The sequence below is a fragment of the Lynx rufus genome, unplaced genomic scaffold (assembly GCF_022079265.1).
Source record: "Lynx rufus isolate CCGP_SWC_20201006 ecotype Redwood Valley unplaced genomic scaffold, mLynRuf1.p SCAF_9, whole genome shotgun sequence".
In the NCBI taxonomy this organism is placed as follows: domain Eukaryota; kingdom Metazoa; phylum Chordata; class Mammalia; order Carnivora; family Felidae; genus Lynx; species Lynx rufus.
In genome coordinates, this window is record NW_025814897.1 from 91,083,604 (window position 1) to 91,101,761 (window position 18,158).

Sequence of the window (18,158 nt, forward strand, 5' to 3'; positions counted from 1 at the left end):
AAATCAACTCTCACAATTGATTATTACATTATATCATGTTCCAGAGTCCAGGAAGAGTTAGATGTGCACAAATAGGTAGGAATTTGGAGGGAGGAGTTGGTAAGAGAAAGATAAAGATTGGTATCCACCCTTGAATAAATTAAGTCATTTTAGTCTTTGCTTTAAACACTTTACAAATATGTCTCTCAATCTTATACAATATGGGAGCCATTTTTCAAAATAAAATAAAATTTAAATTTGCAAATAGGTATAGGATTTGAAAGGCACCCATGCAACTAAACAGACCTGAATCTTAAGCATCATTAACTTTATTATAAATCTGTCTCTTATTCTAGCAAACTAGAAGCAAAAATATTTATTTGCATACACATGAGTAATGGAATAAAAGGTGAGATCCTTGTAGTTGTCCTGGGGTTTTAGGTTCTGTCCCCCCAATTGGATAAATTGAAAGTATTTATACATTTTAACAAGAGAGGCTACAAACATCTCTGTTGGGCTAACTGAAGAGGAAACTAAATTTATCATATAGAAAACATCTGCCTTCTACATATGAGTAAAGTGGAGAGTTTTCCAAATAAATTTCCTTGAAAAGGATACATGAGACAGGAGTTTTGTACATTTCCTTCCCATTCCTATTAGTGAACGGCTGTGTTTCCTTTTGTTTCAGGCCAAGTGATTAGGCCCAAGTGATAAACATTAATAGATACTGGATTGTCTACAAGCGGGGAGACTAGCGACTCACATCATGGCCACACTGGCAAAATTACCAAGACTTCTACTAGAGTTAAGTGCCAGAAAATTCTTGAGAGTATGCAAAAGAATGCTTTCCTCTTGCATGAAAAAGCCTAAAGGAATTAAAGCTAGTTGACACAACTGCTGATGGCAGGGAAGGAGAGAAAGCTGTACTGGAAACGGTCTGCCCTTTGAGATTTTGGCAAGATGCAGGATGGGTGTGTGTTTCTCCTGTAAGCTCAGGTGACGGGTTTGCTATATTGAAAGTGTTGAGGTGAGGATAACATGGGGGAAGGGACTGGGGATTTTGAGTGAAGTCAGCCATATAGTGCATCACCCATATCAGAATGGTGCAGAGTGAAGGCTCCAGTGAAAAGTCTCCAAGAATCCTCCAATGCACATTCACAGAAAAGCCAACATTGGGATCTCTGGCTCTGCAGTCACCAAAGGACTACAACCGGTATTAACTAAGTAGAAAGGTTTTGTTCATTTCCTTCTCATCCCTTTCTCTCCTCTTGTCTACTTCACAAAATCTGTCGAGTGGAGAGACACCATGCTAAAATCTTTCTTTCTCTTTGCCAGCTCCCAAACATTTGGTCAATCTTGAATGGGGGTGGGGGAAAAATATTTGAATTGTGTGAGAGGTTTAGTTTTGATTCAGATTAAACTAGACTTTTTAAATGCTGAAAAGTAATGCTCTTCTGACACCCACAAATTATCAGAAAAACAATCTATCTGTCAAAGATATCCAAGAGAGATAATGAAGACCTCAGGGCATATTTGAAGGTCCTGGTGGAAAAAAAATAGTATTCTCTGTTTATTCTCTGTATCCTACCAAGTTTGGTATGTTTATTAAACGTGTTAGACATCCTTATTTACTTTTTAAAATGTTTTTGCCATATAGCATTGAATTGCAACCAGTTTTCTTCTCCAATAGAGCTGTGCTCTATTGTCATGCTGTTATGATAAAAACTCATTTTATAAATATAGCCTTATAAGAGCCGCCTTTGAAACTAAAATATGTGAAATTTTAAATGGTTTTATTCACTGTGTGAAGCAAATCTTCTAAAAATTCCTCTATTAAGGAACTGAAGAAGAACCCTTTTTCTATAGTATATTAAGAAATGATTAAATTTTCTGACAACACCAAGTTTCGTTTCTTTTCTTCACCTTCACTTGTACAAGTTTTGCCATTTTTGCTGGAATTATATTGCTGTGAGCCCCCAGAGATTACAGATATACTGTAGTGTAGTCTTAAACATATAAAGCTGTGTAGGAAGGGGTATATTAACAACAACAGAAGAATCTATTTTATGACAAAGGTTACAAAAATATTTACTACTGTATATTATTCTTGTATGTGAGCAGCATTATAGAAATGTTGCCTTTTATCAGTTGATATATTTGCTTCTTCATTCATTCAAGGAAAACAGATTATTCAACATTTCTGTTTTCTATTTGAAGGTTCAATTTTTTATAACATGAAAAGCAAAGTGGAATTTATTTTAGTAGTAACCATTATCCTTTAGTGTCATGAATTTTTTGTGCATTTAAATATTCCAAGGATAAAAATTTTATTGCCATTTTTAAAAAACCTTAAAATGTTGTCTTATGAGGAATTAGGATGATTATAATTACAAAGATGATGTTGATTCACCCGCAGTACTTTGATAGTTTTATGGACCTTTTATTCATTAAAATTTCATTCATGTATATTATCTCACTTTACCCCCATGGGAACTTGATATATAGAAGTAGTTAGTCTTAGGTACCTATTATACATTTGAGATTTGATGAAAGGTTAGATAAATTTCTAAAGGTTTATTTTTTTTAATGCTTATTTATTTTGATAGAGAGAGAGAGAGAGAGAGAGGGAGAGAGCATGAGCTGGGGAGAGGAGCAGAAAAAGAGGGAGAGAGAATCTTAAGCAGGCTCCATGTCAGCACAGAGCCTGATGTGGGGCTTGATCCCATAACTGTGAGACCATAATCTGAGCTGAAATCAAGAGTTGGATGCTTAACTGACTGAGGCACCCAGGCACCCCAGGTTAGATAAATTTCTAAAAAACATGTAAGCTATATGTAAGTAGGAAATATGTAAGCTATATGTAGCTCAAAAATAATAGAGCTATTTCTTTTTTTAAAAATGTGTATTTGTTTTGAGAGAGAGAGAGAGAGAATAGGGGAGGGGCAAAGGGAGAGGTGGGGAGAGAATCCCAAGAAGGCTCCACGCTTATCGTGGAGCCTGACATGGGGCTTGATCTATCTCACAATCGTGAGATCATGACCTGAGCTGAAATCAAGAGTCAGATGCTTAATGGACTGAGCCACCCAGGTGCCCCAGCTATTTCTAATACTAAATCTCATGAGCTCCCAAAACTTAATCCCATGTTCCCTCCATTTCACAATCACAAATACACCTGCCCTTGAGGAACTTGCTTTAAATGAGGAATATTAAGCAAGAACACACAGCCATGGCAAGCTACTAACTAAAGGGTATTGAGATTTAGGGAAAAAAAATCTGGGTGGGTGCTGGTGATAAAAGTTTTGTAGCATTTAAACAGCCTTGGCAAATATGTTGATTTCTTAAAAGTGAAGGATCAACTAGTAACATTTTCCTGCTACAGAACAGTGAGATAAAGGCTAAAAAACCTTGTTTTCCCAAGCTGAGGATAAAACATTGGAATCGTGGACTGTTTAAGTACTTGGCATTTGCAGGGCATACATTGAAAAAGAGCACTTCAAGAGTGAGCACTCTTAGAAAGAGTGATCACTTCAGAAGTCTGTAAGGTCATTCATTGTGGATTCTTGGCCATGAGCTAAGCTACACATGGACAAGGTAAGATTTCTTTCAGGCTGCAGACCAGTAGAGATCTCCTGCTATGAGACTGAAAGTTGAATTATGACACCAAAGGTCTTGCAAGGCTGGGACTAGATGTACAGTTCTAAAAGACATTGGAATTCCAGCCCAACCAGAATGGAAAAACCTCACTGAGCACCTTGGACATACAATGTAGGTCTTAGAAAGGTGCTTAGTAGTGAGGATCCCTTTCTACAGTAAGGGAATTCTTTAAGGCCAAGTTCTAAATGGCAAGAGATATCTCCTAACAGAATATAACCAAGCCTAGCAAGTTTAACTGCCTGTGCAAAGAGTCTAAATACTTTTTAAAAGGTGGCATAAGTGAGGCTCCCTTCAATATATGACATGATGTGAAGCATAAAAATTTGAAAAATTAGTGTGTAACCAAAGAGGTAGGGAAATGTAACCCTTTGCCAATTTTTAAAAAAGGTAATAAACATGAATTATAGAATTAGCATACAAAGACTTTAAAGCAGTTATTATTAATATATTTAAAAACCTGAAATAAAAAGTAATTGGTCACAAAGAGTGAACAGATGGCAAGGGTCTGAATAGTAATAGAAGATAATAAAGAACCAAACAGAAATTTTAGAATTGAAAATATATCTGGAAAAAAAATTAAATGATGAACTTATTAGAACCAGAATCAGGAATAGAAAGGGATATTAAACTTGAGATAGATTCAATACAAATTATTCAATCTGAAGAATACTGCAGAAAATGTTAGAAAAAAAAATAAACCAACCGAACATTGACTCACTAACTTGTAGTCAATCTCAAACAATGTAAGCTAGTGTATTTTAAGTACCAGAAAGAGATGAGAAAGAGAATGCCTGTGAAAATATTTGAAAGTCTAATGCTGAATTTTCCCAAATTCATAAGAAACATCAAGTTATATATGAAGACCTATTGATTCCTAATCCCAAGAAGGGTAAATAAAAAGAAAATCATGTCATAGAACACCATACTTAAACTGCTGAAAACTGAAAATAGAAAATCTTAAAAGCAGAGAAAAAGAAACATATATAGAAAAGAACAATATTCTGAAGGATTACTGACTTCGCTTTGGAAACAAAGGAAGTAGAAGCCAATGAACCAACATCTTTAAAGTGCTGAATGTAAATCAATAGTCAACCTACTATTCTACAAACAATGAAGATACTCCTTAAAAATTGAGAAAGACATTTCAGCTCAATGACAGCTGAGAAAAAATGTCATTAGCATACCTGCTTTTCAGAAAATGAGGAAGTTTTTGAGACTGAAGAGAAATAATAGCAAATGGAAACTTAGATCTTCCAGAAGGAAAGAAGAACACAAGATGATAAATATGCATATAGATATAAAATACATTTTTTCTTTTTAATTTTTATGTAGAAAACTATATAATCAAACGTGTAACCTTATATTACAAGATTTATTTTAGAAGCAGATGTAAAGCATATTAAAACCATAGTACCAAGAATGGGAGTTTAATGGAATATCACTATGATTCTAACATTTTACTCATAATTTCACAATACCAAATCTAGGAAAACTTGGTAAGTTAAGATACATATCATAACCTCTAGACAAACTACTAAAAAATAGTATAAAGGGATACAGCTACAAAAGCTACCAAGAAGGTTAAATAATAAAACTTCTTTTATTAACTCTAAAGAATTCAGGAAAGGAGAAAGGGAACAAGAAAAACATGTAGTACCACTATAGGACACATTGCAAGTAGTTGAATTAAACCAAACCATATAAATAACAACATTAAATACAAACAGACTAACCATTCTAAGTAAAAGGCAGAGATGGTTAGACTAGATAACAAAAAGCAAGACTTAACTATCTTGTGGTCTCAAGAGTTAGTATATACTTTATACACAAAGACACAACTAGCTTGAATATAAAAGGATAGAGCTACATACTAAGCATAAGAATATGATATGGTTGTATTAGTATCAGACAAAGCTGACTTGGAGAGTATAGCAAGAGATAAATAGGAACCTATCAGAATCATAAAATAGTTAATTCTTCAGGAAATATGTAGATCCTAAATGTCTATAAATCTAATGACAGAACTGTAATATACATTATATACTATAAGATATATCTGGACACAACTAGATGGATAATAAAACCAATGCCGATTTTAACACCCTTTAATTAGTAATTAATAGAGAACATAGATAAAAATATCAGTAGTGATATGTATATAGAAGATATAGTGAGACATAGTGACATAGACAAATTGAACATGAAATTACATAACTTGGTTCAGTTTACTTATACAAAATTAAGCTCAATAATTATAAAACACATGTACTTTTCAAGTATAAATGCAAAACAGCAGGATGGACCACACAGTGGACCATAACATGAGTCAAAATATAGTCCAAAGTTATCTAGTCTGCCTAGATATTTCTGTGAACAAAACATTAGTCCGCTATAAATATATCAGGTCAATCAGACTGAGAAAAATATGGCAAGTATGCTAGGTCTTGATAAGACATGTATAATCTTTAGAATAGAACATAGGGGTGCCTGGGTGGCTCAGTTTCTTAAACGTCTGACTTCAGCTCAGGTCATGATCTCATGGTTCATGGGTTCAAGCCCTGCTTCAGGCTCTGTGCTGACAGCTCAGAGCCTGGAGCCTGCTTTATATTCTGTATCTCTCTCTCTCTTTCTCTTTCTCTCTCTCTCTCTGCCCCTCCCCTAGTCACTTTCTCTTTCTCTGCCCCTCCCCCAGTCACTCTCTGTCTCTCAAAAAAAAAATTAAAAAAAAAAAGGAATAGAAAATAAACCATGAAGAACAGTAACTTACACATAAGTCAATTTTTCTAGAGGCTCAGTGGTATGGGACATATTAGGATGTCTCCTTCAAAGTAAAGGGATACCTTTCACTGGCCTACAGAGTTGGAGCTAAATTTACCAGTAAGCAAAATGAGCTACCCAGTTGATATCAGCTAGTTTCTTTCATTGATCGCCTCAGTGCTACCACAATGGGTATATGAAAGAAACAGTCATGATGGCAGGAATGGATGCTATAGAAGGCCCAGTAGCATGGGCTTCAAGCCTGAGTTAGCTATTGCTGCTGCTAAATGTCTAACTGCCATTAAGAGAAACTTGCATTTAGCTTCCAATATGATACCACCCTTTAAGGGATGGTCACTTGATTCCTTTGGAGAGGATAGTGATTCATCTTGATTAGAATCAACACATATTCTAGGATTAGGTTTTTCTTTTTTTCTCACGGAGTTTTCCCTAGCTCCATTTTCTGAGGATTTATGGTTGGTTCACACATGAGATTACACATAAAATTGTATTAGTCTAATGTACCTGCCTTACAGCTTTATGAATTATCTATTGCTGAATAAAAATGCCCCCAAATTAAAATATCTAGTGATAAATGAAAGCAGAAATACAACATACCAAAACCTATAGGATGCAGCAAAGTGGTTTCAAGAGGAAAGTTCATAGCAATACAGGCCTATCTCAAGAAACAAGAAAACTCTCAATTTAAGTTCACACCTAAAGGAACTACAGAAAGAACATACAAAGCTTAAGACAATAAATATTTATTACACAATTTCTTCGGGTCAAGAATCTGGGAGTGGCTTAGCTGGATAGTTATACAAGCTATAGTTATACTCAACATGTCAGCTGGGGCTATAGTCACCTGAAGGATTGATTGCTTCTGGATATCCATTGCCAATTTCTCTCACTCACAGACCTGGCAAGTAAGTGTTGATTCTTTGTAGGGGATTCCAATTCCTTGTCACTTGGAGCCTATATAAGCCTGCTGGAGCTTTCTTAGAACTTAACAAATGCTTCCCCTGGAGCAAAGGTCTCGTGGGAAACAAGGTGGCTGATGTATGTTATGTGGAATAGCTCTGAAAGTCATACAACATCGCTTCTGCGATATCCTATTGTTTATAGAAATTAGGCACATTTGGTGTGACAGAAGACTGCACAAAAGGATGTGCACATGGAAATAAAAATGAATAGGCACCCTTTTGGAAGTTGGCCTTCATATAGGAGCCAATATGGTGATGAAGTTGCCACATGACCATGGGAGCCATTGGTCTGTCACTTACAATATTCTATAGAAATATAGGTCCACAGCAGTAGAGTGGTGGATGGAATGGTCTTTTGTAGGCACAGGTGAGGTTCCCACTTTGAGATTTTATGCTACCAGAATGGTGCTCCATCCAGCCATGATGCAGTGTATACCTTAATTCTGTGGTCTTATATGGTGTTTCCCAAATAAGTATAATCCATGGGTATAATTACCAAAGTATGAAGTGGTAGTAGCCCCATTTGTCATCTTTTTCAGTGTTTAGTGAATTTGTACTTCATGCTTCCACAAATGCAGCTTTAATGCATTTAGATTGTCTCTGTTGGGGAGATTTTCCTTTCCTCTGAATTGCTTTGTTTAAAAGTCATGTGTGGTTCTCTTTCTCATCTCTGCAATCCATTCAACTGGTCGGTGTGTCTATCCTTATAACAGTACCACCATATCTTGATTGCTGGCTTATGGAGTAAAACCTGAAATCAAGTAGTGTAAGTTCTCCATCTTTTTCTTCCCCAATTGGCCATTCTAAAAAATTTTTTTTAATGTTTGTTTATTTTTGAGAGACAGAGACAGAGCATGAGTGGGGGACGAGCAGAAACACACACACAATCCGAAGCAGGCTCCAGGCTCCGAGCTGTTAGCACAGAGCCCGATGAAGGGCTCAAACTCACAAACCGTGAGATAATGACCTGAGCCTAAGTCAGACACTCAACCGACTGAGCCAGCCAGGCACCCCTGGCCATTATAAATCATATGCCTTTTCATACAAATTTTTAGAGTCAACTCGTCAATTTCATCAAGAATCAATTTGGATTGTATTAGAATTTTATTGAATCTACAGATCAACTTAGAGAATATGGACATCTGTCTCAGGTTGGATTCTCTGTGATATTGGGCCCTGACACTTGATATTCGCACCCATGAGGATATTAGTGAGTCCTTGAGAATAACAGTTCTTCAGGGATAGAGAAGCAGGTCTGGACAATGAAATACATTCACCCATGATACTTCTTCAACAGAGACCCAAGTCAATTGCATGGGGAGCTCTAAAACAGGAACAGATATTCAGAATTTGCCTGTGATGGCATGATATCATACCAGGTCCACATTATTTCCAAACAAACATTGAGGAAGTTGTCAGAGTAATAAATACAAAATAAAATAATATGAACTAGAGCTAATAGATAGTAGGTATTTGTAACTACAATTAAAAAAAAACCTATACTTCCATATTTGTAAAAAGATAATTAACTGTTAAGGACTAAGCATCATTTCACCAGCCTTGTAATATATGTATTTTTTTCAAAATTCTTTCTATTTCTTTTCTCAGATATCAGTCCTCTTTGTAGTTAGTTAAGAACTGACTAGTGACACATAAGTTTGCAGCTGTTTATGAGAACGTGCAATCTTCATTTTCAATGTAAATTTTCTTGTTCTATTTTATCAAGCTTCCAGGAGAATAAAACATACCATTACTCTTCCAAACTAGATAAAAATGTGTTGAGTTCAAACAGTTTGGAAAGGATTTACTAGGGAGATGATCACATAGTGTGTATTATGTTTTCCCATAAATTCTGTACTCACAGCATATTAGGGCAAAGTGCTTACTCAGCATTAGTAAAAGTTTGATGTAGTCACTTTGCCCGTTATTATAGAATCTAGTAGGTAGAATGGTATTTCCCCATAGAGCAATCCATCCCAAGGATTGCATCATTGCTGATTTATTTCCATTTATGGTGGTGTTGTTTGTACCCAGGGCCTGCTTATTTTCACTTGTCAGAGTAGGAGGGGAGGCATTCTCTTTGCTATCTGTAATTGGAAAATATCCTGTCACTCATTCTTAAATGCTGAGCTCAGATATTACATCCTTCATGAAGTTGTCACTTTATCTCTTTTCCTCCAGTCTTTCTCTATTGTGAATTCCAATACATTTATTTATAAATTGTCTTATTCCCTGTAAACCAGGAATATTGTTTTCTAATTATTATTCTTCCTGATGCCCAGGAAAAATACTACAGTGTGTCAATGAATTAATCTTATCCAAGGAAGCTAAATGAAGACAATATAAAAGAAGAAAAATATAAATAAGTTTGATAGAGTATAGTTTTCTCCCCCCAAACAATGTGAAAAATGTTGGGGTAGATATTTTTAAATTGAGTATATTAAGATATTAAAATTATTTCCAAATATGTGACACAGGTGGCAGAGAGTCCTGGTTGAAGATTACAGAAGAAATTAGTATTTTATGAAATAACAAATCCACGATGTATTTTGGTGCAGAATATAGCAAACAATATGTATTTATCACAATGTGTTCAAATGTACTCTAATCAAATGATGTAGGCCATTTGGTTAAAATATTAAAATATTGTCAGATGACTAAAAATGCAGCATCAGTTTTTTTTCTTTCTTATTTTTTTTTTTACAGGCAAAGATCTTGTTTATAGCCATTTTTTTTAAATGCCTAAAGAATAGTTAAGTCTTATCAGATTGCCATGCTTTTTCTAGAAGGTTGAATCACTAGCAGTTGCTGTATCCCTCCATGAGTAGAACTTCTGGACCCTGAGCTTCCTCCATAGTCTCAGCCTCATTGAATTGTAGAAACTATTTTGTCCACCCTCCCCTTCAGTCCTCAGCATAAAAGCAGCTTCTTGCTTTTGGCTAACCATGCCTTGTGTGTTCTCTTAATCTTCTCCATACCTTTGTAATTATTCGGTAAGTTAATGTCTTTCCAATATTTCCCTTGTATATCCTTCCGAGATCCTAAATCAGAAACCAATTTTACCTTACCTTCATAGATTGTATTTCTTGTTGAAAACTTTCTCCACCCTGGAGGGGGTATATTTTCACATTCCATGTTTTCTTTCCAATTTCTCTTTCCTTATAAATACAAACATGGGAGCTACTTTTTATACAGTTTCATCTCCTATGCAAATAGACCTAAGGGCCAGAATTTGAATCAGTGAGTCATTTAAAGTTGGAAGACTGGTAGATTCACTACAGTTTCAAAATTAGCAATATATCTCAAATATTGAAACACACTGGAATAAAAATTGTACTTACATGAGAAAATTTCTAATGAGAAGGTAATAGCTCATGGAAGCTCCAGAATATGACAGCTGAATGTCAGCAGTTTCTTAATCTTTGCAAAGATTGCAGATCTGAGCATAAACACTATTGTCTCTCAGTTACTTATTATTGTCAATGCTTACCTATGAAATATAAAGGTTTCACTGAATTAGGTATTTATTAAGCATTAAATTTTAGATAAATATGGGGTCTCCTTTCAAAAAGTTCATTTCTAAATTTGTTTTTAACATTTTATTTATTTTTGAGAAACAGAGAGAGAGAGAGCTCAAGTGGAGGAGGGGCAGAGAGAGACACACACAGAAATCAAAGCAGACTCCAGGCTCTGAGCTGTCAGCACACAGCCTGATGTGGGCTGGAAACCACCAACCGTGAGATCATGACCTGAGCGGAAGTAGGACACTTAACCATCTGAGCCACCCAGGTGCCCCCCAAAAGTTCATTTCTAAAAGGAAGCCAGAGCTTCTATTCTGCCTCCTACTTAAGCACCTGTAACTTGCTTTTCATACTAACCTTTCTGTGGTGATTCTTCTTTTCAAAACTCATTGTTGACGTACTTAGTTGCTAAAGGGAGACATGGATTTTCCTTGTCCTCTTGGATTTGTTATTAGCTCTGCTCCTTCTCTTTCATGAAACTAACTCCTTCCCTATTTCCTATCACTTTGCTCATCTTGGTTCTATCCTTTTCACTACTATCTCCATACACAACTCACTTTGTCTTGCTCCTTTCTCCCCTTCCACTGCATAGTTCTGGCTGTTTCCAAACTCACATTTTCTTTTTTATTTTTTTTAACGTTTATTTATTTTTGAGACAGAGAGAGACAGAGCATGAACGGGGGAGGGGCAGAGAGAGAAGGAGACACAGAATCGGAAGTAGGCTCCAGGCTCCGAGCCAGCAGCCCAGAGCCTGACGCGGGTCTCGAGCTCACGGACCGTGAGATCGTGACCCGAGCTGAAGTCGGAAGCCTAACCCACTGAGCCACCCAGGCGCCCCTAAACTCACATTTTCAACTACTAGCTCAGTCTGAGTTATAGCATCATGGAAATGACTTTCAAAAAATATTTACCATTATTAAATCTTGAACTCTGGTTTTGCATTTCTATCTCTCTGCTGGGCAACTATTTTTGATGCCATAAAATAACCTCAGTGTACATTCATAAAGTAAAATGATTTCATTGCAGGATCTTGCTACTGAAATACAAGTTTCCTTTCTGACTGCTTGTTTCACACAGTTTAGTGTACAGGTTGAAAAATTACAGACCCTAGGCCAAACCCGGCCTGCCACCTGTTTTTGTATAGCATATAAGCAAAGGATATTTGTTATATTTCAAATAGCTGGAAAAAAATTGAGGGGAGAATAATATATCATGACATGTGAAATTTTATGAAATTAAAATTATGTCTACAAATAATGGGTTTTTTTTTTTTTTTTTGGAATACAGCCATGCTTATTTGTTTGCATGTTGTCTATGGCTCCTTGGGTCCTATGATGACAGAGCTTAACAGTTGCATCAGAGAGAATGTGGGCTGCAAAGCTTAAAATATTTAATATTTGGCCCTTTCTAGAAAAAGTCTCCTGACCCCTGGTTTAATGGATGAAGCCTGAGTGTAAGAGTATACTAGTGGAGCTGGATACAAATCCTAGATACTCTCTTCACCAGCTGGGATTTCAGAGAAAGCTACTTAGCACAAATAGGCTCAGTTTTCCTCTCTATGAAATAGATATGGCAACAGCCAAGTCCTTCCATGAGGTTTATTTCACCACAATGTAAGACTTTTACTATAGGCATTAAATTATTTTTCTAGTTTCTTCTTTCAAATCATTCTGATGAAACAATGACAGACAAATCTGTATCATGGTATCATCTCAGGAATATTTCATAACATCTCTGTAGTTCAAGACTGTTTCAGACTCAAGTGAAAGAATCTCAGCATGAATTCATTTAGCCAGGCAAACATTATATTATTTAATTGTATATAACTTTAGCACTTCCTTTCTAAATGTTATATATACACACACATGCAGTACATAAATAAGCAGACATGGTATATGATGCATTATCTATATAAAGTGTATTACACATATGGTGTTATAAAAATGGGTCCTATGAAGTGATGTTAGAAAAATTGCCTTACCCTCTATACTACTTACAAAAATAGACTTCAGTTTATTTAAAGGCCTAAATGTGAAAGTTACAACTACATGATAATAGAATAATGTAGGAGAACCTCTTCTCTTGCTAGTTTTTCTGTTTTTCATCCTCCTGAATCTCTTTCTGTATGAACACACATGTGCACACACATATATATCTCTTTATATTATATATAATATATATAGATGCATATGTTAGCCATACTATAAAATAACTTACAGTAGCAAGAGACAACCAGTAATAAATTATGTAAGTGGCAACATAGATCTTAAAATAATATTCGAGTTAAAAAAGTAAGATGCGTCTCTTTCTAACTCAAAAAAAAATATTGCTTTGTGATCTCTTCATGTTGCCAATTATCTAATTGGTTGCTTCTTGCCATAAGGTATTCCATAGTATATATCTAAAATATTTATTTACCCATGTCCTTAAGATAGACATTAAGGGTGCCACCAAAATTTTTTTTTATTACAGAGTGCTACAGTGACCACATTTGACTTACCAATTTTTGTAAGTGTATGAATGTATGTATTTTTGTGATCCACCCTAAAATTCATATGGCATCTCAAGGGACTCCAAATAGCAAAATAATCTTAAAATAGAAACAAATTGGACGTCTCACACTTCATGATTTCAAATTTACTACAAAGCTATGATAATCAAAACAGTGCGGTACTGGCACAAAGACATATAGATAAATGAAATAGGAGAGAAATCCCAGAAATAAACCCTCATATATAAGGTCAAATGATTTTTGACAAGGGGGCCATGACCATTCAATGTGGAAAGGACAGTCTTTTCAACAAACAGTGCTGGGAACACTGGATATCAATATACAGAAAATGAAGTTGAATCTTTATATCATGTGTGAAAGTTAACTCAAAATGGATCTAATATTTAAACAATTAGGTTTCTCAAATTAATATACTTAGTTTATGAAACTATTTTATATTTATTCTACATTTATAGAATGTTCACAATGTTTACTATATGTAACTTGGTATACACAGGTTGATAACTCACTCTCTTTGTCCTCAAAGAGTTTATAGTCCAATAGGGAAGATGAGGGTAAAAACCAAATCAATAATAGTATTTGTATGTCTATTTATCACATATGGGATACATGAGGATAACAATGGATTTACGTCTGCAGGTGCTATGAATCACAACCAAAAGGCAGTTTCTTTAACAGCATTCAGAAAAAGCACATAGATATATTACTAGTGGTTCTGCCATGATATGTTTGAATTAAAAATAAATATGGAGTTAACATAGTTCATGTCAACTACATACATTGCGTGGTTTTAGGTTGGTGTTGAGTCCCCTGACTATCATTTTACCAGTTGACTTTTGACAAGGTCTATGAAATTCATGCATTCAGAAGATGCAGAATTAATCTTTGGAAAATTTGAATAATATGAGATTATAGGAAAAAGATTTAGCTTTTAAATTGTCTTAAATTAGATGTTTATTTATAGCTTGCTTATTAGGTTTTTTTAAAGTTTATTTTTATTTAAAAAAATTTTTTAAGTTATTTATTTATTTATTTTGAGAGAGAGTGAGACAGAGAGAGAGAGTGCACAAGCAGGAGAGGGGCAGAAAGAGGGAGAGAGAGAATCCTAAACAGAGTCCATGCTATCAGTGCAAAGCCCGATGTTGGGCTCAAACTTAAGTACCCTGAGATCACGACCTGAGCCAAAATCAAGAGTCTGATGTTTAATTGACTGAGCCACCCAGGCACCCCCTTAGGTTTTTTTTTTTTTTTTTTTTTTTTTTAATTTTTTTTAACGTTTATTTATTTTTGAGACAGAGAGAGACAGAGCATGAATGGGGGAGGGGCAGAGAGAGAGGGAGACACAGAATCGGAAGCAGGCTCCAGGCTCCGAGCCATCAGCCCAGAGCCCGACGCGGGGCTCGAACTCACGGACCGCGAGATCGTGACCTGGCTGAAGTCGGACGCGTAACCGACTGCGCCACCCAGGCGCCCCTGGTTTTTTTTTTTTTTTTTTTAATTAATGTCCTTTCTTTTGTCCATTTAACTTCTTTGCTATAAGAAATGACCACTCTCTCCAGCCCCTTTCCCCAACCAAAAATGGCTATTTCTACCTGTGCCCACTTTTAACTGAATCTATTATTGACTTACCCTGCACTTACGTGATTTCTTTTTTGTGTGATTGGAAATCGTGTTTTATTCAATTACTATCAAAGGAATGATTTAAAGATGCAGGTTTTATGAAGGATACGTGTTTTAAGGGGCAACAATCTTTGTATTTAAGGTTCCATTTAATATACTAAAATTCAAGATCTGTTATTTATTTATTTATTTATTTATTTATTTAACAATTTTTTAATGTTTATTTATCTTTTTGAGAGAGAGAGAGAGAGACAGAGTGTGAGTGGGGGAGGGGCAGAGAGAGAGAGGGAGACACAGAATCCGAAGCAGGCTCCAGGTTCTGAGCTGTCAGCACACAGCCCGATGTGGGGCTCGAACCCACAAGCTGTGAGATCATGACCTGAGCCAAAGTCAGATGCTTAACCAACTGAGTCACCCAGGCGCCCCTCAAGATCTGTTATTTATTTATTTATTTATTTATTTATTTATTTATTTTTATTTATTTATTTTTCTCCTGTGATTTTTTAATTTGACCTTTGCTGATTATTTTATTATTTTTTAATATATGAAATTTATTGTCAAATTGGTTTCCATACAGCACCCAGTGCTCATCCCAAAAGATGCCCTCTTCAATACCCATCACCCACCCTCCCCTCCCTCCCACCCCCCATCAGCCCTTGGTTTGTTCTCAGTTTTTAAGAGTCTCTTATGCAAGATCTGTTATTTAAATGAAGTTGAAGGACAACTGATTCAATGGCTGGTAATCACAGACTGAGAATTTGGAATTCTTGTGGCTTGATCTCATTGGATACTTTTTGAATAGAACACATTAAATGAAATATGGGGAAGTGCAAAAGAAGTAAAATTGCATACAGAATTCAAATACAAAGGTGATGTTTGCATCTTTTGCTTTCTCAAAACCTATCATGTTTCTAATATGTTACAAATGTATTGAAGAATATGTTCAAACTATTCAGTAGTTTACGAATAATTGAGTGAATCAGAATAAAAGAAATGTTCCTCTCTAAGATAGTATCACTAACTTCATAAAAGGAAATTTCAGCACTTATAGAACTTTTACTAATAAAATATTGTTTCAGCTATATACCTTTGGATTATATACATTTTCTTGATGAGTGTAACCAGTGCTTTTCTGTGCATTATGAAGCAAGGTGTGGGGGTGGGTAAAGGCATTAAATTCCCTTCATGTTTTATAAAATGCTATTATATACATTTACCAACCATCTTACCTGGGTGTCTGGGCAGGTATTGTTAGTCTTCTGACTCCCAGTTAAAATTTCTTAGAGACACTAAATTATCAATCCTTTGCTTCTAAAAAATATAACCAAATGTGGTAGAATCATTGGAATTATCAAATGATCTGTAAATATAAGCCCATTCAACCCCCTAGTTTGTGATTAAAAATACTTCAAAGGGAAAAGAGAACAAATTATGTTACTCAGCTGCTAAATATATTTATTGAAAAAATGGTATATACAGCGATCAGGTGAACACTTCTGATATTAACCCAATTTCTGATTATGCCAGTTCTGTTTGAGAAGGAAAACAACTGATGTCATTTTCCAAGATGGAGTGTGGGTAGATAAGTTGCCACATAGATGTCCCCACAAAGAAATTTACCAGATAAAGACCATGAAAGGAAAGAGGAGACACAATGTTAATGGGTTCTTTAAAGTTAATGGGTAAGAGCTGGAATAAATTCTCCTTCAGAGTTCAAACTAAACCATTCCGAGAGAGTGAGGCAAGACCAGCACTTTCTCAGAGCACTTAAAAATGTCAAAGGCAAGATGTGGAGATCGAGGTGGGAAAGGGTGTGAGACAGTGTACTTGTGTTTGGGGACATTTACAAGAGCAGGGGACTTTTGAGTCATATCTAGGTTTAAATCCTAGATCCACCACTTTTCAATGACGTGAACATAATAGCAGGTCAGTGTTAAACCAAGACTAAATCATACCAAACATAAAATTCTGAAGTGGTATGCCAGAGCAATGGGAAGTTTTCAAGGGAAATATTAAAAACAAGTTCAGAGTTCTAGAAAGTCACCAAGAACATAAATACATTGAGAGAGAGAGAGGATGGAGAGAGGATACCTGGGGGCTTTTTCTTTGGGGAGAGTTGTGTGTGTGCTGTGAGTCTCTGCCACTGCAAAGCAGAAGGTGCCTGTCCCCAACCTCAATTCTGAAAAGGGCTTCTATGGGACCCTTAGGAGTGCTTGATATACGTTTCTTATAATAGTAGGGGAGTAACACAGTCGAGTCTTACTAAGGAATATAAAGGCAAGAGGTTGTAGCTGTCAGCTTGAGATGAGAGAGAGAGAGAGATAGAGAGAGAGTGAGAGATACTTAAAGTGATGAGTGGGGCCAGGGACAAGGAGTGGAAATGTTTCACCAGTACCAGATGTGTGTGACTTGGAGAAAGAGCCAACTGAAGTCATTTAAAATACTGACCAAGAGAACACATAGATGAATGATGGGACAGGAAGACAGAGATCCTGAGTGGATAAGCTGCTAAAGGTCAGGGTTTGCAGGAATGGCAATCTAAGGAAAATCCTTGCTAGCATGCAGCACTGTATCATCGGCTGTATGGGGCAAGGTGGAGATGTGTTGATTCTGAGTAACATGCGAAGGTAATCAGGAAGGAAAGCATTCCACTCGAATCCCAGGGGAAGGTATTATCAAGCCTCCCATAAGAAATGCCTTTTTTTTTTTAATTTTTAAAGTTTATTTATTTATTTAGAGAGAGACAGCATGAGCAGGGGAGGAGCAGAGATGGAGAAAGAATCCCAAGCAGGTTCTGCACTGTCAGCGCAGAGCCCAATGTGGGGCTCGAACTCATGAAATCATGAGATCATGACCTGAGCCTAAATTAAGAGTCAGATGCTTAACTGACTGAGCCACCCAGGCGCCACAATGCCTTGTTTAACAAGAACTTGACTCCGCTTTTACCTGTCTCCCCCAACATACCCCATCCTGTGCACCACTCAGGAAACAAGTGTCTGTTTCCTGAGATTTTTAAAGTCGTATGTGTATGTAACAGCAGGCTGGCCCCTACTCGTTACTGGCACCAGAAGAGAGCAGCCCAGCTCAGGCAGTAGCGGCACAGCAGCCGTCTTGACTTAGAGGGCTGTACCC

General features: G+C 36.2%; 1 pseudogene; it reads left to right on the top strand.

The window, feature by feature from the left end:
- LOC124506013 (suppressor of SWI4 1 homolog) overlaps positions 1 to 18,158 on the top strand; it is a 42,418-nt pseudogene that overhangs the window by 22,823 nt on the left and 1,437 nt on the right.